At 41.5% G+C, this 26,157-nt stretch overlaps 1 pseudogene; it reads left to right on the forward strand.

Moving 5' to 3' along the window:
* The first annotated feature begins 1,674 nt into the window (after nucleotides 1-1,674).
* On the forward strand, nucleotides 1,675-25,522 carry LOC138378757 (transcription initiation factor TFIID subunit 10 pseudogene; annotated as a pseudogene).
* Nucleotides 25,523-26,157: the final 635 nt, after the last annotated feature.

A 26,157-nucleotide genomic window follows, 5' to 3' on the forward strand; every position in this document is an offset into this window, starting at 1 on the left:
GAGCTCTCTGGGGTCCCATTGGCCCCTGGAAAGGGTGCCTTCTCCCCAGGGTGAGTCATGGAGCTGGCCGGTCCTGCGCGGGAAACAACGCCGCCTCCCTTCCTGCGTCCTGCTGGGCTGTCAGGTCTTAGCCAGGCACCCCTCTCTGGTCATACTTGCTGTCCCCTGGACTTGCCTGGCTGCGCCTTACCTCCTACCCTGAAGAGCACTGGGGGCAGGCAGGAGCCCACGGCGATTAAGACCGGGCCAGTACCTGGTGGCCCCAGGGGCCCTTGGAGGCACAGGACACCTAAGTTGATGAACTGTTACCTGGAGCCTTCCCTCGGGCCTCAGGTAACCCCTTGTGCCCCACAGGCCCGGTCCCCGCTCACCAGAGTTCATCGCGGCCGACGTGGGCAGCCACGCCTGTCCCCAGTGGGTCTCTTCCCAGCTCAGATCCCAGGAGGAGGGATGGCAATGTTCGCCTCTCACCCTGAGGCCGGCCCTCCACTGGGAGCTGGGATCCCAACCAGATCTCTGCGCAAAGAGGACCTAAAGGCTGTGCCCCCTCCTCGCCCCTCCCCCCACCCATGGTGGTCCCTGTCCGCTCCGGGTCTTTTTCCCCTCACAGCCTCCTGCCGCCCTTCCAGACACCCTAGGCAGCACCGTCTCGCCCTCCACCGCCGCCGCAGGTGGGCATCCCCGTGGCCATGGCCGGATCGCGAGGCCAAAGCCGCCCTGGCCTTCTGACAGCCTTGGCCGGCCAGGGGAGCCGGCCTTACAACCGCGCATGCGCAAGTCGCTGTCATTATGACAGCGGCCGTTGCCTAGGGGCGCGTCTCTATGGCAGGAGCCCTCTGGGGCCAGGCCGGGCACGTCCTTGTCAGGCTCTGGCCTGTCCTCTCCAGGATGCCTGCCAGGGGTTCGTCCGCGGTTCCAAGGAGAAGAAGGAGGGCTCAGCGGGCGGCAGAAGGCTCCCTCGTCGCAGCCTGCAGGAAGCAGCAGGGGGATCCCTGGACCTGTCGCCCATCGCCACCTAACAGCCGCCTGCTGGCTGTGTATGTGAGTCTCCCCGAGAGTCCAGGGTCTTCACGCCCGTGAGTCCCAAGGCTCCACTATCCGTATGCCCGTGTGTCCCTCTGTACTCAGGGGTCCACCTTCCTCGGCCGCAGAGCCTGGCCCTGACAGGACCTGCCTGAGTACCTGTGGCTTCTGAGAGAGAGAGGGACAGAGAGAGACATAGAGAGAGAGGGAGATTCTATGTATGTGTGTTCGCAAGTGGGAGTCACTGGTCTGTCGTGTTGGCCGTTTGCCTCGGGGCTCCTTTAAGTCACCTCGCTGTGAGCCCCTTGGTGCAGTTCCGCTCGGGCTAGGGCCCCGGTGCCATTCGTTTACTGTGGGGATCCTGCATGGGGGTAGGATGGTGTGGTTCCGCCTGGTCAAGGGCGGGGGTGCCACCTGAGACCGGCAAGAGGAGGAACGTCCTCCCCACCAGGAGGTGAGCCAGGATTCCGACACGAAGAGGATAACAGCCAAGCTGACGACTACCACCACCACCTCACCAGGAACTCTGGAGGCCAGAGAGGTGTGCAGGGAAGGCCAGGAAGGAGATTCTGCCTCCCTTGGGCCTCATGCCCTACCTAGGCTCACGCCTGCCTTCTCCGCTGGAGGCCGGAGGGCAGAGAAGCAGAGACTATGGAGGGAGAACATCTGCCCTCCACAGGGGCTTTTCTGGCTAGCTCAGCCATCCAAGGTGGCATCCGTGTGGCGGTTAGCAGTGCCTTCTCCTGGCGGGGTGCCAGTTTTTACCCCAACACCGTGACCCATCATCTTTTCTCTCTTGATGGTTTCCGAAGGCCTGGACCCTTCTTCATCTGGATGAACCCTGTGTGCCAGAATACATTCCCACTCCATCAAGGTCAGCATTGGGGGCATCCACTGCCTCAGGCTTTCCTTCTCCACAGTGACTTCTTAGTGACTGGCTAGGACTGACACCCGTGCCCATCTGGCCAGCCCTTTTTTCTGCTGGCAAGTTAATCAGGTCTTCGTGTCAGTGCCCCATCACTCATTTCCCATTGGTAGAGCGGCATCACACCCCGCCTGGCCTTTGCCTTCTGTGGAAGAGTCTGTTTCCCTTTCGTCTACTCTCCATTCGTTCCTTTCTTGCAGGGATATATATGCCTGGCTTGTTCCTGGGGAAGTGTCAGCAGGGGTGGACAATGGCTGGTAGGGGCCATTGCCCGCTACTCTTTACACTGAGGGGGTGAGGCAGGAGGAGTTGAGACTGGGTTTTGTGTGGCTGCAGGGTGGTGGTGGCCCTGTTCCCTTTCGCTTTGGTTGGGGCACTGACTGCACTGCCTGGGTAACTGTTTTCTCTTCAGGCAAGAATGCCCAGTCTTGCCCAGGCCTGCAGAAGCGGGCCTGTGCATGTGTTCCTAGGTAGGCTCTGCTTTCCCTGAGCTCTCTTGGGGCCCTCTGTGACCCTGGAAAGGGTGCCTTTTCTCCAAGGTCGGTCTTGGAGTGAGCCGTGCACACTCTTTTAAGACCCCTTCTTTCCTTGCACCCTGCTTGTCTATGAGGTCTTACCCAGTCGCCACTCTCTGCTCATACTTGCTGTACCTGAGACTTGCCTTGCTGTGCCTTTCCTCCTACCCTGAACAGCAGAGCGGACAGCCTGTAGTCCCAGGCAATGAAGGTTCGGCCTAGCGGGATTAAGAAGGCTCCATCGCATTGTCCAGGAAGCTACAGCAGAATCCATGGACTTCTCAGCCATTGACGCCTTAGCCCCCCTGCTGACTGTGTATGAATAGCATTTAAAAGGAGACACAATTAAAGATCGAGGAGATATAAAAAAAATAAATTAGATTATAAACAAATATTTGCCAATATCATCAAAAATAAAAAAAAGTTAGCAAATTCCTGGAAAAATATAAACCACCTTGATGACTCAATAAAAAATTAACAAATCTAAATCATTATAGAACTATTAAACATTTTCAATTAGTTGTGAACGTATTTCTGCAAATAGAATAAACCATTTCATGTTGGCTTTGTGAGTAGATTCTAACAAATATTTAATAAATCAACAATTCCACAGCCAGGCATGGTGGCTCTCACCTTTAATCCTGGCCCTATCGGAGGCCGAGGTTTTGGATTGCTTAAGACCAGGAGTTCAAGACCAGCCTGAGCAAGACTAGATCCTGTCTCTAAAAAAATAGAAAAATTAGCCAGTCATGGTACCATACACCTCTAGTCCCAGCTACTCTGGAGGCTGAGGCAAGCGGATCACTTGAGCCCAGGAGTTGTAGGCTACAGTGAGCTATGATGACTCCACTGCATTCTAGCCTGGGAAACAGAGCAAGACCCTGTCTCAAAAAAAAAAAAAAAAAAAAAAAAAAAAAAAAAAAAATCCACCCTTACAGAAACTGTTTCAGAAGACAAGAAAGAAGAATCTCTCCCAAACCATTTTATGTTAACAATATATCCTTGATACAAAACTAGACAAAATAATTTTAAAGAACATTGATATTGATAAAAACAAATAAAAATAGAAATATAACATACAAACACCTATGAAATACAAGAAAAAGCAGTACTAAGACAGAAGTTGATATCAATAAACATCTACATCAAAAGAAGTAGAAAGACATCAAATAAACAACCTAGCAATGCACTTTAAAAGACAAGAAAGGAAAAATAAGTGAAACCCAAAATTAGTAGACAGAAAGAAATAATAAAGTTTAGAGCATAGATGAAATTGAGATGAAAACACCATAAAAAGATTATCAAAACAAAAGGTTAGTTTTATCAAAAGATAAACAAAGTTGACCAAACTTTAGTTAGACCTGGAAATAAAAGAAGATCCAAATAAATGAAATCAGAGATAAAGAAGGAGACATTATAATTATTACCCAAGAAATTCAAAGGAACATCAGAGACTATTACATAGTCTCTTATGGTGCCAATAAATTGGGAAATGTAGAAGAAATGGTCAAATTCCTAGACATAAACAGCCTACCAAGATTGAACCATGAAGAAATAGAAAACCTGAACAGACCAATAATGAGTAACAAGATAAAAACACTAATAAAAAGTCTCCAAAGAAAAGCCCAGAACCCGATAGTGTCAATGCAGACTTCTATAAAATATTTAAAGAAAAACTAATACCAATTCTATCTCAAACTATTCCAAAAACTTGAAGAAGAGGAAATACTTCCAAACTCCGTTCTACAGTCCAGCAATACCCTGATACCAAAACTAGACCAGGACACAGCAAAATAGAATAGTACAGGTCAATATTACTGATGAACATAGATGCAAAAGTCCACAACAAAATACTTTCAAGCCAAATTCAGCCACATATTTAAAAGATTGTTCTCTATCATCAAATAGGAGTCATCCTAAGGATGCAAGGATCGTTCAACACCTGCAAATCAATAAGCATGATACATCACATTAAGGACAAAAACCATATGATCATTTCAATAGATGACAAAAAAGGTATTCAACAAAATTCAACATCCCCCTTCATAATAAAAACTCTTAACAAATTGGTTATACAATGGGAACATATTATAACTCAAAACAGTAAAGATCCTATATGACAAAATCACAGCTAGCATCATACTGAATGGGGAAAAATTGAAAGCCTTTCCTGTAAGTTCTGGAACAAAGACAAGTTGGCCACTTTCACTGCTTTTATACAACAGAGTACTGAAAGTCCTAACCAGAATAATTAGACAAAGAATAAAATAGAGGGCGTCCAAAGTGAAAAGATGTCAAATTGTCCTTGTTTACAGATGATACTATCTTATATTTATAAAAACCTAAAGATTCTGCCAAAAAACTTTTAGAAGTAACAAATGAATTCCGTAAGTTTTCAGGATACAAAACCAACATACAAAAATTAGTAGCAATCCTATATGCCAATAGTGAATAATCTCAAACGAAATCAAGAAAGCAATCCCCTTTATAATAGCTATAAAAAGTTAAAATAAAATACCTAGGAATAAACTTAACTAAAGAAGTGAAAGATCTTTACAATGAAAACTATAGAACGCTGGTGAAAGAAATTGAAGAGGACACAAAAAATGAAAAACATCCCATGTTCATGGATTGGAAGAATTAATATTGTTAAAATGTCTGTAGTATCCGAAGTGATCTACAGATTCAATGCAATCCCTATCAAAATACCAATGACATTTTTCACAAAAATAGAAAAAGCAATTCTAAAATTAACAGGGAATGACAAAAGACCCTGAATAGTTTAAGTAGTCCCAAGCAAAAAGAACAAAGCTGTAGGCATTCCATTACCTGATTTCAAAATATACTACAAAGCTATACTTACCAAAACAGCATGGTACTAACATAAAAAGAGGAACAGATCAATGAAACAGAATGGAGAACCCTAAAATAAATCCATGCATTTACAGCCAACTCACATTTTACAAAGGCACAAAGAATATACATTGGAGACAGGACAGTCTCTTCAACAAATGGTGCTGGGAGAACTCAATATCCATACACAGAATAAGGAAACAAGACCCCTATCACTCACTATATACAAAAATCAAGTCCCAGTGGATTAAGACTTAAATGTAAGACCTGAAACTATGAAACTACTAGAAAACATTTAGGAAATGCTTCAGTACATCGGTCTGGGCAAAGATTTCTCGAATAAGACCTTAAAAGCACAGGTAACCAAAGCAAAAGTTGACAAATGGCATTATATCAAGCTAAAATCTTTTGCACAGCAAACGATCAACAAAGTGAAAACCTATAGAATGGGAGAAAATATTTGCAAACTACTCATCCAACAAGGGATTAATAACCAGAGTGTATAAGCAACACAAACAAACCAATAGCAAAAAATCCAAATAATCTGATTTAAAAAGGGGCAAAAGATCTTAATAGACATTTTTCAAAAGAAGACATACAAAATGCCAAAAGGTATATGCAAAAGTTCTCAACATCCCTAATCATTAGATAAATGAAAATCAAAACCACAATGAGAGATCATCTCACCCCAGTTAAAATGCCTATTATCAAAAAAACAGGGCTGGGCGAGGTGGCTCACGCCTGTAATCCTAGCACTCTGGAGGGCCGAGGTGGGAGGCTCGCTCAATGTCAGGAGTTTGAGACCCTGTCTCTACTAAAAATAGAAAGAAATGATCTGGACAGCTAAAAATATATATAGAAAAACATTAGCCAGGCATGGTGGCACATGCCTGTAGTCCCAGCTACATGGGAGGCTGAGGCAGGAGGATCGCTTAAGCCCAGGAGTTTGAGGTTGCTGTGAGCTAGGCTGATGCCACGGCACTCTAGCCCCGGCAACAGAGTCAGACTCTGTCTAAAAAAAAAAAAAAAAACCACCAACAGAAAACGAATGCTGACAAGGAATGAGAGAAAGGGGAACATTCATATATCATTGATCAGAAAGTAAACTAGTACAGGCACTATGGAAAACAGTATGGAGGTTCTCAAAAAACTAAAAGTAGAACCACTACCTGTTCCAGCAATCCCACACTGGGTATATATCCAAAAGAAAGGAAATCACTATATTGAAGCAATATCTGCCCTCCCATGTTTATTGCAGCACTAGTCACAATAGCCAAGATGTGGAATCAACTTCAGTGTTCATCAGTGGATGAATGGATAAAAAAGAAGTGATACATATATGCAATGGAGTCATATTCATCCATAAAGAATAATTAAATTCTACGTTTTCAGCAACATGGGTGGAACTGGAAGATATTATGTTAAATGGAATAAGCCAGGCACAGAAAGACAAATATGGCATGTTCTCACTCGTATGTGGGAGCTAAAAAGAATATTGATATAATGAAGGTAGAGAGTAGAATGATGGCTGGGAAAAGTAATGGGGATGGGGAAGAAGGGGGGTTAGTTAAAGAGAACAAAACTACAGTGAGATATAAGGAATATGGTCTAGCACAAGAGAGCAACTATGGTTAACAATATTGTATATTTTAAAATAGCTAGAAGAGAAGAATTGGAATGCTCCCATCACAAAGAACTGATAAATGTTTGAGGAGATGGATATCTTAATTACCAGATTTGATCATTACACATCATATGCTTGTATTGAAACATCACAGGTACCCTAAAAATATGTGCAACTAGTATGTATCAATAAGAATTAAAAATTACAAAGAGAACAAAGGATGAGTGGGGAAAAATCCTACTAAACCAAATGTTAGCAAACCAATTCCACAATGAATGAAAAGATAATACTCATGTCCAGGTGGGCTTACTCTATGAAGGCAAGATGAATTTCATATTAGGAAATTTGCTTAGATACTTTACCACTTTAATGTATTTTTAAAAACCTGTGTTATGATCTCAGTAAATGTGGAAAAAATTTCAGGAATATTTCACTGATGTCTCCTTCTACCCCTTCTATCTGACATTGTATTCTGGCAATCCAAATAAGACAAGAAAAAGAAATAAAGGATTTAAGCTTTGGAAGTGAAAAAATTTAAAAATATCTTTTTTCACAAATGATACTTTTCCCTAAAAGATAGATTATATAAGGCAATTATTAAAAATTAACAAGAGAGCCTGGCAAAGTTACATTGATGTGCGATCAATTCACAAAAGTCCATTGCATTTCCGTACACCAGGAGCAAACTGAAATTCAATTTTTAAAACATACTATATACAAGTGCAACAAAAAATAATGTTTCTAAGGATAAATGCAGCAAACATGTACAAGACCTTAGTGTAAGAAATCCTAAAACTATGTTAAAAAACATTTTTAAAAAAACCTAATTAATGGAAACACATGTCAGAGTATAGTTCGGAAGACTCAATATTGGAATCACATCAACTCTCCCACAAATTAATTCATAGAATTAGTTAAATCCTAATTAAAATGCAAATTAAGGTTTCATGAAATTTGACCATATGATTGCGAAGTGTATATGGAAGTTCAGGTTGCCAGTAGTTAAGACACTTTTGAACAAGGAAAGCAAGGTGATGGTACCTGCGTGACCCAATATCAAAACATATTAACACAACCGTGTGTAGTATCGGAGCAGGAATAGACAAACTGAGCAATGGGCCAAAAAGAGAGCGAACAAACTGACCTATGAGTATAGTATAGAAACCTGATTTACTGCTGTTTCTATGGGAAAATCTGGACTGTTCACTAATTTAAGTGCATGAAAACGAATCCACACTTCACACCATACACATACAAAAAAATCATTCCAGATAGACCAAAATTTTTAATGTCAAAGGCAAACTCTAAGTCTTTGAAGAAGGGGAAACAAAAACACATATAGGCAATGCAACCTGCAAAAAACAACTTGGTTTCAGAGACGCAGCTCTGGTCAGTTTAGCAGGTGTGGCCCTGGAGTTTTGCTGCCTCAGTTCCAATCCCTGCTTCATCACTTCCTAGATGAGAGGTCTTGGGAAAATTACTGAATTTCCCCAAGCAAGTGTCTTCATCTGTAATAACGGGGTAATATTAACACCCCCTGCAGAGGTTTTTGTAAAGGTTCAGTGAGATCCTTTCTGTAAAGTGAGTAGCACAGGATTAGCACGTGGTAGAAGCTCAGGAATGCCGCCAGGACAATGACCTGGCCATTTGGACAACCGTGGGAGAATCCAGGGAGCCAGAGCCACATTTCCTGGAGAAAAGCAGGAAATTCAAGATTTGATGCCCTGGGGAGGGAGGCCAAGGATTTTGTGGTGTTCCAGGGGGAAGAGCTAGTTCTGAGGGAGACGGATGCCAGAATACAGAAGAAATGTTTAACCATTTAAAATGGACCAATGGCTGTTTACTCCAGCAGATTTTGCTGTAAGATGGGGCAACTACACAGCCCATTTCTCTTTAACCTGTTTTCTTTTTAATTTCATATGTTGCAGACATCTCATCATGTCAATATATGCAGATCTGCCACATTCTGGATTTGCATAAGATCCTGTAGTGCGGATATAATATGTAATTGATCCACTCATGATGAACATTTAGATAGCTTCCCTTTTATGTTTTTTTACTTTAAAACCACAGGAAAAAATGAATCAATAGAAATGTAAAAACAAGCACATATATGTATCTACGTGTGTGCGTGTGTGTAGATAGATAAAGCATTTCAAATTGGAGTGGGGATGAAGAGACCCCATTCTCTACCAATTTCTCTGTAAGTGAAATCATAGAATCATTGAATGACAGGGTAGATGGGGCCTTAGAATATCCAGTGGGATGACTTTAAGTTTATAGTGTTGTTTGTTGCAACACCATTCAAAGTAGCCAAAATATGGAATCAGCCAAAATGCCCATCAAAAGATAAACAGACAAATAAAATGTGCAGAGCACTAAACACAAATGGAAACATGTAATTACTGAATGTTATAAACTCCTACTCTAGGCTTAGCTGGAGGTAGGTGCTCTGCACATGTCACTTATCCTTACAACTCTCTTCTGAAGAAAGTACCGCTAGAGTGACCATGTGACAATAAGGAAACTGAGGTCATATTGTTAGCAAGTGGCGCACTTGGCAGTCCAACAAGTAAAACCTAGAAGCCTGAATTATTCTAGTGAAGCACGTGTGGGACTGCACAGGCCTACCCGACATGCTCTGCTCTGTACACACACCTGTGGCTTTTCCACTACCCCCGGAAGATTCCCAGACCCAATTGCAAAATCAGTTCTTTAAACTGAAGATGAGGCCCAGAGTCCTTCAGGGATCCGGACAGCAGTAGGTCTCCGTGGACCTGCGGCTCCTCGGCAGACTGCTGCCTATGCAGGGAGTAGCCAGGCGGGCCCTCTCTTGGGAGAAGGGGAGCTTTACCCGGGAGAAGCCAGAGCAGATGCTGATGAAATCCCTGAGGTTCTGTGATTCTCTGACAAGGGAGGCGAGGTCTTCACTTCCCTGCCTTTTCTTAATCCTCTTCAAATTGTAGCAGAGTGCAGACACTAAGACACATAATTTATCACCACCATATTCTTCTTCCTAAAATGTTCTCATCATCTAATCACATCACGACTCAAGAATGCAGAGGTGTCGCTCTCAGCCTGCAGAAAGGCTGCTCCAGTTGCCCTAGGAGCCCTCTGCTTCCTTGGAGACAACCTGGGCGTCATGGAAGAGGAGTGAAGGTTAGGGCACAGGTGACCAGGGAGATCTGGGTTCCCCTGCCCTCTGTTAAATTTGTATTTATTAATTTTTAAATTCCCATAGAGTAAAATTCACTTGTTGGGTGCATAGTTCTAGATTTGACCAATGCAGGGGATTGGGTAACCACTATCACAATCAAACACAGAGCAGCTCCATCACCCCCAGTGACCTGTGTGCCACGCTTGGCCCTTCCCTGCTCGGTGGTCCTAGGTCTTTTGGCCTTTTCCAGAATGTCAGGTAACTGAATCCACACGGAATGAAGTCTGTGAGTCCAGCTGCTTTCAGCGGGCATAAGGCATCTGAAATTCATACATTCTGGTATGTTAATCAACAGTGTGGTCCTTTTTACTGCCGAGAGGTATTCCATCGATGGATGAGCCACAGTTTGTTTATCCGTCCACCCACCGAGGACTTCGGTTTAATCAGTTTGCAGTTTGAGGCAGTTATGAATAAAGCCACTATAAATATTTACACACTTTGCAAATGTAAGCACAGTTTTCCTTTTTAATTTTTTTTAACTTGGATGTATTCCTAGCTGGGATTACTGATTTGGTAAATGAATGTTTACCTTTCTAAGAAACTGTCAAACTTTTTGAAAGTGGCTGCACCACTCTGCATTGCTGCCTGCGATGCACAAGTTTCAGCTCTACACACTCACCAGGACGTGGTATTTCTGATTTTTAATTTTACCTACTTGTAGCGACATCACCTTGTAACAGAATTGGCATTTCCCAATTCCTTGTAATGCTCAGCATCTTTTCACATGCCTTTTGCCATCAGTATATCTTCTTTGACGAAGTGTCATTCAAGTCTTTTGCTCATTTATTTTTAGAGAGGTTTTAGATTCACAGCAAAATTGAGTGGAAGGTATAGAATTTTTCATATACCCCTTCCTCATATATCTAAAAATTTCAAAATTTTACATGTTATGCTTACCTCTATGATATGGTTTGCATTTATTTTTATATCTTTGCATACAGTTTTCTGATTATTCTAGTATCATTTTTGAAAGGATTATCCATTCTCCATTGATTTGTTTTTGCACCTTCCCCCAACCCCACATGGGAGACTGCAGCCCACACCTCCTTTGGTCCGTAGCTCTCTTCATCATCCCATATGAACTGATAAATCTTTTTGGTATATTCTCTCCCATTTCTCAATGAACATTCAACTACCCCCACTTATGGAGTATTCATCCCATTCTCTATACTTCCCCATCCTAAGTGAAGGAGCCAGGGAAGGGCCTCATTGTTCCTTCCTCCCACTCATTAAGGTAGCTGATAGTCTGGATAGTTCACACCCAAATATTTGAGGATTTCTTATTTAAATTTAAAATAGAAGTTGCCATAGGAGACTCTATATGGTATTCTTTTTTTTTTTTTTGATCTGAGATTTATTGCATAGGATAATGACTACAGTAATAAAAATGTATGCATATTTCAAATGTACAGTAAGTGAGTAAATTTCAAATGTCTTGCCACAAAAAATGACAACTGAGGCAAAAAAATCACATTAGCTTGTTTTCATCATTCCACATTATCTACATATATCAAAACATCATAGTGTACCCCATAAATGTATACAATTATTATTTGTCAATTAAAACTAATAATAAAATAATGACTTTGGTTTGTAAAGCAAAAATAGGAACATTTCTCAGCTTCACAAATAGGGTCTAGAAATAGGTTTTAGTGTGTCCTGTGGAAGAAATGTTGAAACCATTTATTTCCAGTAAACCTTGAAACCATGCAGTATGAGTCCCGAGGCACCTTTTATACAAGCAGAGTGATTCTTTGCAGTCCTGGGCAAGGAAATAGAGGCAGTGTCAATAGGGGTTATAAAGAGGCTCTCAGTCCACTTCCTCCTGGTGCCTCTCTCTGGCCTCCCTGTCCAGTCCAGGCTGTGAACCTGACCCAGCCTACATCGTAAAAGAGCACGGAGCCTGCCTCAGATACAGCTGATGTCACATGTGCAGAGGACAGGCAGCCTCAGTGACTGACCCATTCAGGATGGGAAACAGGGCCCTCCCCTCCAACTCATACCACAATCCTAGGATGACTCCACGGTTTGTTTCACAGACATTAAGTTTCCATAAGAGACACAACCCACCCCGAAATCTTAAAGAGTAAAGAGTGAGAACTTACAGAGCAAAGAGTGACAAGTCAGCTGAGTAGAAATCTGAATCGTGCTAGGAAACTAACCCCACTCCCGGGAAGAAATGTCCAAAGTAATTTCTCTTCAAGTTCTTCTCACCCAGACGACTCTCTCCATTTGAGTAAAAGCCCCCAAAGCTCAGTCTACCTCAATCAGAAACACACAAGGAGCCTTTGATAATTCATGATTCTCAAGCTCTTCTCCAAAACATTTCTCTTCAGTAGGTCCTGGTGGAGCTTGAGCCACTGTCTTTCAGAAGCTCCCTCAGGTGATCCAAAGACCCCCATGAGGGAACCGCCATATAAAATGCCTCAAGCCTGACCTAAGAACTTGACCCTTCGGATCTAAAGATTCTTGTCCTGACTTGGTCTCAGCCCTCTGCTGCCAATCAACCCAAATCCACATCCACACTGAACGTCAGCATTTCTTTCACCATTTAAATGGTTTTGTTTAAACTTAGGTTTGTTCTTCCTTCAGACATATTCCATAATGTTATCTTCCTCTCTCTCTCTATCTCTCTCTCTAAGTTCCTAGGGTTTTTTTTTTTTTTTTTAATTTCATCTTGTTATGGGGGATACAGAATTTCAGGTTACATACGTTGCTCCTGTTCCGCCTTTCCCCCCAAGCCAGAACTCCAGACGTGTCTGTTCCCCAGGTCGTGCGCATTGCACCCATCATGTAGGTATATATCCCTCCCTTCCCCACCCCCCCCTTCCCGAGTCAGCACCTTCAAGTGTTACCACTCCCCAAACGGAGCACAATGCACTCATTGTGTAGGCATACCCCCATACCCTCCCCCGCCCCCCACCTCAGTCTGACATCCAATTGGTGTTGTTCCCAGATGTGTATTTAGGTGATGTTCAGGGAAACCAATTTTCTGGTGAGTACATGTGATACTTGTTTTTCCATTCTTGGGATACTTCACTTAATATAATGGGTTCCAATTCTCTCCAGGAGAACCATAGAGATGTTGTATCTTCATCATTCCTTATAGCTGAGTAATATTCCATGGTATACATATACCACAGTTTACTAATCCAATCATGTATTGATGGGCATTTGGGTTGTTTCCACATCTTTGCTATTGTGAATTGTGCTGCTATAAACATTCGGGTACATGTGTCTTTGTTACAGAATGACCTTTTTTCCTTTGGGTATATGCCCAGTAATGGGATTGCTGGGTCAAATGGCAGGTCTACTTGAATCTGTTTAAGATACCTCCATAATGCTTTCCACAGGGGTTGCACTAGTTTGCAGTCCCACCAGCAGTGTATGAGTGTTACTGTCTCTCCGCACCCACGCCAACATGTGTTGTTTTGGGTTTTTTTGATAAAGGCCATTCTCACTGGGGTTAAGTGATATCTCATTGTGGTTTTGATTTGCATTTCTCTGATGATTAGGGATGTTGAGCATTTTTTCATATGTTTGTTAGCCATTCTTATATCTTCTTTCGAGAAGTTTCTATTCATGTCATTTGCCCACTTTTTGATAGGGTTACTTGATTTTTTCTTGCTGATTTTCCTGAGTTCTAAATAGATTCTTGTTATCAGTCCTTTATCTGATGTGTAGTATGCAAAAATTTTTTCCCATTCTGTAGGTGGTCTGTTTATTCTCTGGACTGTTTCTTTGGCTGTGCAGAAGCTTTTTAATTTAATCATGTCCCATTCATTAATTTTTGTTGCTGCTGTGATTGCCTTGGGGGTCTTCTTCATAAATTCTTTGCCTAGGCCAATGTCTGTAAGAGTCTTTCCTACATTTTCTTCTAGAATTCTGATTGTATCACGCCTAAGGTTTAAGTCTGTTATCCACCGTGATTTGATTTTTGTGAGAGGTGAAAGCTGTGGATCCTGTTTCAGTCTTCTAAAAGTGGCTAACCAATTCTCCCAGCACCATTTATTGAATAGGGATTCTTGTCCCCAGAGTATATTCTTTCCTGCTTTGTCAAAAATTAGGTGACTATATGAGGATGGTTCTATATTTGGATTTTCTGTTGTGTTCCACTGGTCTGTGTCCCTGTACTTGTGCCAGTACCAGACTGTTTTAAGAACCACGGCCTTATAGTATAGTTTGAGGTCTGGCAAATTAATACCTCCCATTTTGTTTTTGTTGCTTAAAATTGCTTTTGCTATACAGGGTCTTCTCTGATTCCATAAAAAGTGTATAATTATTTTCTCTACATCTGTAAAGAATGATGTTGGTAATTTAATAGGGATTGCATTGAATCTGTAGATCACTTTGGGTAGTATAGACATTTTAACAATGTTGATTCTTCCGATCCACGAGCATGGTATATTTTTCCATCTATTTGCAAGTTCTGCTATTTCTTTTCTCAGTGTTTCATAGTTTTCCTGATAGAGGTCCTTTACCTCTTTAGTTAGATATATACCTAGATATTTTATTTTTTTTTGTTGCTATTTTGAAGGGTATTGAGTCTTTAATTTGGTTTTCTGATTGACTGTTGTTGGCATATATAAATGCCTCTGATTTTTGTATATTAATTTTGTAGCCAGAGACTTTGCTATATTCGTTAATCAATTCCAGGAGTCTCATGGTTGAATCCTGGGGGTTTTCCAGATATAGCATCATATCGTCAGCAAAAAGTGAGAGTTTGATCTCTTCCTTCCCTATTTGGACTCCCTTGATTCTGCTCTCTTGCCTGATAGCTCTCGCAAGGACTTCCAATACTATGTTGAAAAGTAATGGGGACAGTGGGCAGCCCTGTCTGGTTCCAGTTCTAAGTGGGAGTGCTTTCAATTTTTCCCCATTCAGAATGATGTTGGTTGTGGGTCTGTCATATATGGCTCGTATCATTTTTAGGTAGGTTCCATCTACGCCTATTTTGTTAAGCGTTTTTATCATAAAAGAGTGTTGAATTTTGTCAAATGCTTTTTCTGCATCTAATGAGAGTATCATATGGTTTTTGGTTTTGCTTCTATTTATGTGGTGAATTACATTTATAGATTTCCGTATGTTGAACCACCCCTGCATCTCGGGGATGAAGCCCACTTGGTCGTGGTGGATTATTTTTTTGATAAGTACTTGGATTCGATTTGCTAGTATTTTATTGAAAATTTTTGCATCTATATTCATGAGAGAAATTGGTCTGTAATTCTCTATTTTTGTTGCGTCCTTTCCTGGTTTTGGTATCAATGTTATATTGGCTTGGTAGAACGTGTTGGTGAGAATTGCATTCTTCTCAATATTAGAGAATAGTTTATGTAGGATGGGCACCAGTTCTTCTTTGTATGTATGGTAAAATTCAGGTGTGAACCCATCTGGACCAGGGCTTTTCTTTTTGGGAAGGTTTTTTATTGCTGTTTCGATTTCAGTTCTTGATATTGGTCTGTTCAGGTACTCTATTTCTTCCTGGTTGAGCCTGGGAAGACTATGTGTTTCTAAAAATTTGTCCATTTCCTCCGCATTCTCCAGTTTGTGTGCATAAAGATTTTTGTAGAATTCATAGATGATATCTTGTATATCTGTAGCATCGGTTGTGATTTCTCCTTTCATGTTCCTAATGGAGGTTATTAGAGATTTTACTTTTGTGCTCTTGGTTAGTTTAGCCAGAGGTGTGTCTATTTTGTTTATCTTTTCAAAGAACCAACTTTTTGTTTTATTAATTTCCCTTATAGTTCCTTTGTTGTCCTTTCCATTTAATTCTGATTTGATCTTAGTAATTTCTCGCCTTCTGCTGGGTTTGGGGTCGTTCTGTTCTTCTTTCTCCAGCTCTTTGAGTCTATTCGTTAGGTTGTCTATTTGCATGTTTTCTGTCTTTTGGATATAGGCATTTATGGATATGAATTTCCCTCTCAGGACTGCTTTAGCTGTGTCCCATAGATTTTGATAAGTTGTATCTCCATTGTCATTTAATTCAAAGAAACTTTTGATTTCCATCTTGATTTCTTCCTTTATAGAATAATTATTCAGGAGAAAGTTATTTAGCTTCCATGACTTTGAGTAAGAGTGAGGGTTTCTGTTTGTGATCATTGTTACTTTTATTCCACTGTGATCTGAGAAGATGCATGGTATAATTTCTATTTTTTTGAATTTTTTAAGACATGCTTTATGTCCTAGGACATGGTCAATCTTAGAGAATGTCCCATGAGCTGATGAGAAAAATGTATATTCTGTGGACTTTGGGTGGAATGTCCTATAGATGTCAGCCATGCCCATTTGTTCTAGCATTCTATTTAGGTCCATTAGGTCTTTGTTTATTTTCTGTTTAGAGGATCTGTCCTGTACTGTCAGTGGGGTGTTAAAGTCTCCAGCTATTACAGTATTATTATCTATCATCTGGTTCAGATCTAGTAGGGTTTGCTTTATGAATCTAGGTGCACCTATGTTGGGTGCATATATATTGAGTATAGTCATGGCTTCTTGTTGAATTGTGCCCTTGACCAGTATGTAGTAGCCATCTTTGTCTTTTATTATTTTTGTTGGTTTGAAAGCTAAGTTATTGGAAATTAAGATTGCCACACCAGCTTTCTTTTCGTTACCGTTTGCTTGAAATACCGATTTCCATCCTTTTACTTTCAGTCTAAATGCATCTTTGCTCGTTAGGTGGGTTTCTTGAAGACAGCAGATACTTGGCTTGTGCTTTTTTATCCATTGGGACAGTCTATGTCTCTTGATCGGGGAATTCAAGCCATTCACATTTATTGAGAAAACTGATAAGTGAGACGGTTTTTTGTTCAGCTTGTTGGGTAGAACTTCATTGTGATGTTTTCTCTCCTGAGCCATTGTTGTATCTGGAATTTCATCTTTAGCTCTTGAGTAGTTTTACATTCGTGGATCTTTCTTGTGCTGATCCGTGTATAACTCTCTTTTGAGTACTTCTTGTAGGGCTGGTCTTGTCTTGGTGAATTCCCTCAACCTTTGTTTATCTGAGAATGTCTTGATTTCTCCTTCGTATAGAAAACTTAGCTTAGCTGGGTACAAGATTCTAGGCTGGGCATTATTCTGTTTCAGAAGCGTGAAAATGGGGCCCCAAACTCTTCTTGCTTGTAAGGTTTCAGCTGAGAAATCTGGCGTAATTCTGATGGGTTTTCCTTTATAAGTTACTTGTTTCTTTCTCCTTACAGCTCGGAGAAGGGACTCTTTAGTGGATATTTTGGTCAGCCTGATGACTACGTGGTGTGGTGTTTTCCTATTTGCTATGAATCTCCCAGGGGTCCTTTGAGCTTCTTGAATCTGTATGTCTAGAGTATTGGCAAGGCCTGGAAAATTTTCCTCGATTATTTCTTCAAATAGCTTGTCCAACCCTTGCTTATTGTCTTCTTCACCCTCAGGAATGCCAATAACTCTCAAGTTAGGTTTCTTCACATAATCCCACATTTCTTGAAGACTCAGATCATTTCTCTTACTTTTTTGATCTATCTCTGTGACTGACTTATTTAGTTGGAAGGAATTATCTTCAATTTCTGAGATTCTTTCCTCTGTTTGATCTACCCTGCTTTTGAGACTTTCCACAGTGTTTTGTAGCTCTCTGAGTGAATTCTTCATTTCTAGGAGTTCTGTTTGGTTTTTCTTCAATATTTCAATTTCTTTAGTGAATTTTTCCTCCAAATCCTGTATTTTTTTTTTGCCATTTTCCTTGTGTTGTTTTTCCATTGATTCTTGTATATTATTCAGCTTGTTTATGATCCATAATTGGAATTCTTCTTGTGACATGTTGGTGTTTTGAGTCTGGTTTGTGTCAAATGGTTGAGAGCTGGTATTTCTCTTTGGGGGTGAGCTTTCTGTTTGATTCTTTGTGCTTCCTGTGTTTTTTCGCTGGGCCCTTCCCATCTAGATTAATCGTTGGATCTTTTCTTATAGATTTAGTCTGGTTAACAGCACTCTCTGTGCTCTATTCTTAGGCTGTGGAGCAGTCTAGGTATATTGCTTCCTTTGGCAAGAGGGGGAGACTGTTGTGAATTGTTTAGAAATTTTTCTATTTCAGTTGGGGGACTGCTTCTGATGGGTCCAATCCTAGAGGATTGGAGTGATCCAAGACTGCTTTGGCGAGTTAGGACACTGTGTTGTAGTCTTTCAGAAGGCAGGCAGGGTCCACACTAGTAGTGGACCAAAATTCTGTTTGTTTGTTTGTTTCCCTTTGGTTCTCCCTCTATAGGGGTGGTTTCTGTCTCTATCTGCAGGAAAGATACTAGCTGTGGGGAGTGGATGGTGCCCTCGCTCGCTCAGCGCCCCAGTTGCCGCAACTCCCACGGGCAAAAGTCTGCCTTGGCCCAATGTCCCCAGGGACCAGGCTCCACACTCTCACTTCTGGAGAAGTAGTCAATGTTTAGACATGGGTGGGGTCCCTATATAAGGTCTGTGGACCAGGGGAGGGGGCCGTCCAGGGAGCCTCTTGGCACCCTATTGCTCCGCAGTGACTTGGCTGTGGGCCCCAAGATGGCGATTGCGCACCCGCAGATCGCCGGCGTTGGGAGTGACTACTCAGGTTCCGGTATGTACCAGAGCCAGGGGCCTGGCCCGTTCCCAAGCTCACCGTGGGTTCCCTGTTAGAAGGCAAAAAGAGAGAAGAAATAAAGAAAAAGAAAAAAGAAAAGAAAAGAAAAAGAAAAAAAAAGAAAGGAAGAGAAAAGAAAGAACAGAAGGAGAAGAAAAAGAAAGAGAAAAGAAAAGGAGAAAAGAAGAGGAAAAAAAAGGAAAGAGAGAAAAGAAAAAACAAAACCAAAAAAAAAAAAAAAAAACAAAAGAAGCAAAATAAAACAAAACAAAACAAAGAAAAAACAAAAACCAAACTAACAAATAATACAAGAGACCTAACCCAGAAACAGCAAAAACACAAACACAAAAGAACAAAAACAAAGCTACACAGCACCACAGCACATCGCTAAATGAAGGGATACACAATTCTGAAGTATACAGTTCAGGGGCTCAATGATTGTGTTTTTGCGCCTTAGCGCAGCTCCGCCCCTTCATGCCCGCTCCGTTGGGTCCCGAGCGGCAACTCAATGTTTATTTTACGTCTTAGCGCAGCTCCGCCCCTTCACGCCGAGCATGTCCTGGCGGAGATGGCGCGGGCCCAGAGACCAGCGGAGGGCGCCTGGGTGAGAGAGCTGCTCGGCACCTTATGGCTCCCGAGCGGTTCCGCCTTTGCTTTCAAGATGGCGCCCACAGCGCTCCGGGGTCGGAGGGGGACCGGCTCCCTGGCAGGCAGAGACCAGAGACCGCCACTGCTGGGGGGGTTGGCGGGCAAAGCCGCCGGGGGCCACCGGCTGAAGAACCACCGACAAAAGTAGCGCAGAGGTACAGCACAATTCGCTGATCGGGGATCCTTCATGCCCCTCCCCCCTGGCACAGGTCCCTCCCTTCTCGCCAAGGGCTGTCTCAGCCGAGACTTCCCAGGTTCCAAGCTATTCTCCCGAAAAAGCCTCCTGTCTGCAATGCCCTACGTCTCCCTTGGTGATTCTGCTCTGGCTTGCGAGGGAGTCTCCAAGCAATTGGGGGTGGAGGTCAGTGAGGAGCGCAAGCTGCTTTTCCTAAAGACTGCCCCCGCCCCACCTGGGGGCGGGCGCAGCCGCCTGCGCTCCGCTGGCTACTGTCTGTTCCGCGCCTTCCGCAGAGTTCCGCGATCTTAATTTCTGTTCACCTCAGACCTCACTTGCTCTGTTTGTTCCACGCTGATTCTCCGGGGATTCACACCGCTGTTCCTGTGTGGGAGCGGTCCTCTAGCGTTGTGGCAGGTCCGAATCCACGGTTCCTCGCCGGAGCGCAGATCCAAGCAGTCACCGCCACTCCGCCATCTTCCTATCTCCTATATGGTATTCTTAATACAGGTTTTTTGTTACCTTGATGAAAGCTTTTTTTTTTTTCCTTCCAAGTATAATTCAAACACAAAGAAAGAAATTTGGGGGCTGCTTAAAAGAACTGAAAAGTGTGAAATGTTATTGCCAGAGCTGCAGAATTTTTTTTAAATATGAAGTAGTTTACCGTTGGATTTGTGATTTCTTTAAAATTCTAACTTTGACACAGATATATCTTCAGTGACTTAAGACTTCATTTTCCTGCTCTAAAGGAGAGGTGGTGTAAAGGTTTGGGAGTTAAAATGCCAGACCCTGCCTGTAAAAGACTGTTTCCATGGCTCCCCACCTCCGGCCCCCAGTAGAATCCTGTTCAAAGATAAGATTGTTGAGGTGAAAGTTCTTAAGACTCTAAACCACTGGGAGGAGGGAGATGGGAGGGGGAAAAGGAAGAAATATTTGAGGTTTTTTTTACTTTTTTTTAATTTCAGCATATTATGGGGGTTCAAAAGTTCAGATTATGTATATTGCCCATGCCCCCCACCCCGCTGAGTCAGAGCTTCAAGCATGTCAATTCCCCAGACAGTGCACATCACACTCATTATATAGGTATACACCCATCCCCTCCCCACCCCCACATCTGCCCGACACCCAATTAGTGTTATTCCCAAATGTGTACTTGAGTTTTTACTTCTAGAATTTTGAAAAGAGATGAATCTAGGTAAAAATAATTTAGGATAACAAGGTGGTTTGTGAATAAAAATTAAGTGCTTTGAAATAGAAAACATTGGATCACAAAGAAGTTTACATGTGGCTGGCTTATTTTTTCATTTAAGTGCCAGTGGTTTCATTGCTATAGAGGAAAAGCCTTAGAGCTCTTTTATTGAAACTTTGGTTAGACTCTTAATTCACTTAAAAGTTAGAATAATTAAGCCTCATGACATGAGGGATGTGCCTTTGCAATTGGGAAGTGCTGTACTCACTTTTCAGAATATTCAAAAACTGCAAAAGAATGAACAAATATATTATGTGAATTAATTGATTGTACCTTTATACACAAAGCATGTAAGTACTTGTGAAAATTTTTGCTCTGCTTGGTGGTTTAAAATAAGCCTGTGAGTGATTTTACAAAACAGTTAGTAGATGGGTAGCATAGGATGAGAGTCCAAAATGGTCTCTTTACATCATTCTTTAGGATGTATAACACATTTTCATGTACATCATATTTGGCCCTTCCAAATACAAATAAAGCCTGTGTATATTCTCTCTATATTTCTGATGAAGAAACAAGGACTTAAAGATCTGAAATGACTGTGTAAGACAGCTACTGAACCACACAAAAGTTCTAAGTCCTCAGACTGGCATGGAGGTGGCAGATATGCCAAATTTGGTTCTTAAAATACTTTAAAAGATGAGGAATGCATCGTATTAATATTTTACCCAGCTATTTTTAAAAAAAAATTTTAGAGATAGATTTTGCTATCTTGCTCCACCTGGCCATGAACTCCTAGCCTCAAGCAATCCTCCCTCTACAGCCTCGAAAAGTGATGGGATTACAGGTATGAACCACCATGCCTGGCTTGCATTGTTAGAAAGTACTTAAGTGTATAGCAATGGACTTGTAAAATAAACTGGTACATCCACACAAAGGAGTTCTATGAGCTATAAAAATAATAATATCTCTCTTTACTGCTATGGAGTCATCACTAGGATGTTATATGAAAAAGCAAGGGGGAGAACATACATTAACTTACATGAAAGAAAGCAGGGGAAATATATGTTTGTTTATTTAAAAAAAAAACACTGAAAGGAATTTGTGTGTGTGTGTGTGTGTGTGTGTGTGTGTGACTGTTTTTCTCTCAACTTTAGTAGGTAGCCAAAGTGAATATTTGCCCAAGATATTGTTTTGGTATGGGTTTTCCAATGAATGTCAAATATTTACGTTTTGCTTTTGAGTTAGTGAAACCTTTGTTTTTTAGTTTATTGTGCATTATATAGTATATATATTGCTCTTGCATTTCATTCACTCCTCACAATGTTTTGATTTAGGTAGTGGAGAAATTATACCTGTTTTATATACGAGAAGACAGGCTTTGAAAAGTATAAATTGAGTTTCCAAGATTTTAAATAAGACTTGGTAGATCAAGAATGTAATTTCCAGACACATTGAATATAGGAACAAAATTTATAGAATCACTTATATAGGCCTCTTGGATATTACATTTTTTCTCATCCTTTTTTAGTGTACTAAAGTAATTAAGCTTTAGGGTTAAAACAGTAACATTAGATAATAAATGAAACAGAGGTACCAGTAACACAGAAATGTTCTTAAAAGTCTAAGAAATGGAGTTAAGTGCTCTTAAGGAATATATGAAGGAAGAAAGGCATACTACAGTATATGAATTGTCACAGCTCAGTCACAGTCACTAAAATAAATTGAGGATTAAAAAAGTTAAGGCAAGACTTAGAGTTGATGCAGAGACAGATAAAAAATTGAGAGACTTAAAATATTTGTGTTATGGGCCATAAAACTAATACAATGTGCAGTATAGGGATGAGAGAGCAGGTCAGTAAATGCAATGAGCCTTTACATAAATGGGTGCCCAGCAGTTGGCCCAGAAACTGCTTCTATTTCATTGAGATATACTGCAATCAATGTTGAACTCAATCTCTTTCTCTGAAATGTACTGGTTCTTTGATTAATTTCTTGGTCACTGCCCTCTCCCTTTAATATTTTGCAAGGAAAATTATTTCTTGATGGTTTACTATTGTATAATTTTAACATTTTTAGCCTTTAATAATGCATTTCATTTATTCTAAGTTACATATATTTTTACATTTTAACATCTGTGCAATTGAGATGGATCTTACAACTAGGATAATCTTAGAGGAAAAGCAATATTCAACATTAGTGAGGTGTCTTAGGGACTTTTGCCTCTGAGGGATGTTTACCTTAATTAATTAGTTTATTGTTTCCTCTCATGACAACTTTTATTATCCCATATGATGGTAAAGTTTGTCTTATGGAAATTCAATAATCTGTTTTGTTGTCTCACTTAAATAGGAGATTATCCCACTTTGGTGACCTGCAGGCATAGGTAGGATCAAAATTTTTTAGAAGCTGTTCTATGACCTGCTCCGGAAGATAATTTTGATGAATCCCCAAATTAACCATGCTGTGGGAAGAAAAACATGGGAGTTTAGCTTTGGATATTGAGGGCAAAATGAAAAACCTCACTTTCTGTTATGACAGTGTTCCTGTAGATTAGAAAATTAAACTTTTTATGCAGCCCTCTTAAATCTGCCATGATGAATATCCCAGATACATCACAGCTAAATAAATGAGATCATTTATTGAATGGAGTTAAAATTAGCCTTTGATTATCTAAAGAACGCTTGCCAAAAACCACCCTGTTTATTTTAGTATATTTGATATATTGAGCTGGTGTCTGACAGTAATTGGCCACAGCATCACTTGCTACTTTAGACTGATCCTGAAATGTGCTAGTCATATCAGCATAGAGGAGGGTGAGAGTGTTCCTATTTGATAAGTAGAAGGAGGAGGTCATGTAGATGATTCACCTACTAGTTGCATCAGATTATTCAGGTACAAGTTAAAAAAGAAAAGAAGTTGCATAGCCTAGTTTTAGTCTACATGTGTGGAAAGATTGAACCATGGTGCATTTCCCAGTAGAATTTTTATATTGTTGCCACCATATTTCTTCATATTTATTACTACACACTTCTTTCAAGACTGCTAAAAGTGATTAAAATTAACGTGTACCTATTTTTTAGACAGAATCTCACTCTATCTTCCAGGCTGGAGTGCAGTGTTGTAATCATAGCTCACTGCAGCCTTGAACTTATGGGCTCAGATGATCCTCTTGTATCAGCCTCCAAAAGTGCTGGATTACAGGCATGAGTCTGTATGCCTGTAATCACAATGTGTAGCTGTTTTTAAAAGCATCTTTTTCATTCTTCTAAATTATCACGTCTTTTTCCTCTACAGATTGAACTTTGGAATAAAATCCAGCTGACCATCCAAGGGCAGGAGCAATTTTTCTGAGCAAATCTAAAATGGATGGTAAGACAATATTTTTTTCCTCCAAGAAAAGACTAAAAACCGTTTCTGTTTTATGGAATGCCTTATAGAAAGTATTTAGAAGAACTCATAATTACTTTAACATTTTCAACTTTTCATTTGTTCACCTGTCATTTTGACATTTGATACACTTGCCTCTAGTTGTCACTGTTTCACTGAGAACATCTAGACTTTCTGTTTATACAATTTGCCACCTCTTTATGAACACAATAGGCCCCATGATTTAGAAGTGGTCATAGATTTATCCCCATCTCTCCATATTTCTTTACCCTTCTTGCCCTGCTCCAAAGAACACACTTTAAAGATGAACGATCGGATTTAGCCTGCAGTTAGGTTTTTATTTGAGCAAATGAAGAAAAACTCAGTTGTTTAGATGTGGGGATTGAAACTATGATTTTGGCCCCTTTTAACACGGTGATCTAACCAGATGATCCTGTCACATCCACATCTGTCCTGCTCAGAAATTTAAGCTATTCGAAACCTTTTCATCCTAATGTAATATAAACATGCGCTGAGGTATTTCCCAGAGGTTGGCCTCACCATTGAAACTACTGCCAATTTTCCAATCCTGCTTGTTTTAGGATGAGAATCAGAACCCTAGGATTGTTCTGCACTCCTGCTTATTTACCTTAATGTTATGTTAAATCTTAGTTTATTTGCTAAAAGGCCATCTACAACCAGGTTTTTCAGTTGATCTCAACAGCAAGAATACAAGAAGTGAGGGTTGTATTACATAAGAATATTAGAAGTCAGCCTCTCCCACGGGTCATAGAAGCTGCAGCGGCTCTAATGCAGACGGAACTGGCTCCAGCCTCCTCCACTTTGGCCCCAGGCCCGGCGCCCCTGATCTCTGCTCCCACAGCGCCGCCCACTGGTGCCGCCCAGCCGCAGAGAACAAGACCAGCCCCACAGGGCCAGCAGGGGGACCTGGGGCTGGAGCCTTGGCTGGGGGCAGGAGGTCCTTGGCTGCGTGGGCGGGACCAGCCCAGCGGGGCGGCTCAGGTGTGGGCGGGCGGCGCGGTTTACCTACTGCGGAGCGCGGCGGGGGAGACGCGAAGCCTGCGGTGTCCAGCCCGCCTCTGCTGGACTTCGTAATGCAGCGGGAGGATTACTCACCCAGGGTCCCTGATGCAGTGACTGGTTACTACCTGAACCCTGCTGGCTTTGAGGCCTCAGACCCACACATAATTCGGCTCATCTCCCTAGCTGCCCAGAAATTCATCCCAGATATTGCCAACGATGCCCTACAGCACTGCAAAATGAAGGGCACAGCCTCTGGCAGCTCCCGGAGCAAGAGCAAGGACTGCAAGTCCACTCGAACCATGGAGGACCAGGCCACTGCCCTCAGCGAGTATGGCATCGATGCGAAGAAGCCCCACTACTTCACCTGGGCCCCCTGACCTAAATGTATCTGTCTGTTCCATGTCCCCACGCCAGCCTGTTTTCATAATAAACTGGATTGTGACAGAAAAAAAAAAAAAAAGGAATGCAGCACAATAAAAAATAGGGGTTTCTTTTTTTCCCCCTATCCTTTAGAAATGAAGAAATTGGGTGTCTGTCTATACTGCATTTCCATATTTTGTGCGTACTTTGCCTGTCTTGAACCAATCATTTCTGGTTAGGATCGCTGCATTTCTCCGTTTCTTGCAGAGCCATTAGCTTCTCTCATGTAGAGTGTGTGGAAACAGAAGAAGACTATCCCATCCCCCTGTCTCTTCAGTGGTGAGAAATGTGTGCTTAAAATGCCATCCAGCCTCAGAGGAGGAAGCAGTGTGGGAAACAAAGTGCAGCCAAAGTCCCTCTTGGAGCATTTACTCTTCTCACCTTTGTTACAACAAAATTATTTTGTGTTCTGTAGGTATCATGTTCAATGCAGGTAGCACACTCATTTTATTATTTCAATGTCAGCTAGGTTACTTTCCAGTTATGTAAAGATCAATTTATTTTTCAGTGACATATTAGATCACCAATAAGGATGTTTCCAGGGATTCAGATGCATCTAGGGATTGGTGCCTGAACAGAAACTGGTTCTTAA

The sequence above is a fragment of the Eulemur rufifrons genome, chromosome 30, assembly GCF_041146395.1.
Source record: "Eulemur rufifrons isolate Redbay chromosome 30, OSU_ERuf_1, whole genome shotgun sequence".
Taxonomy (NCBI): domain Eukaryota; kingdom Metazoa; phylum Chordata; class Mammalia; order Primates; family Lemuridae; genus Eulemur; species Eulemur rufifrons.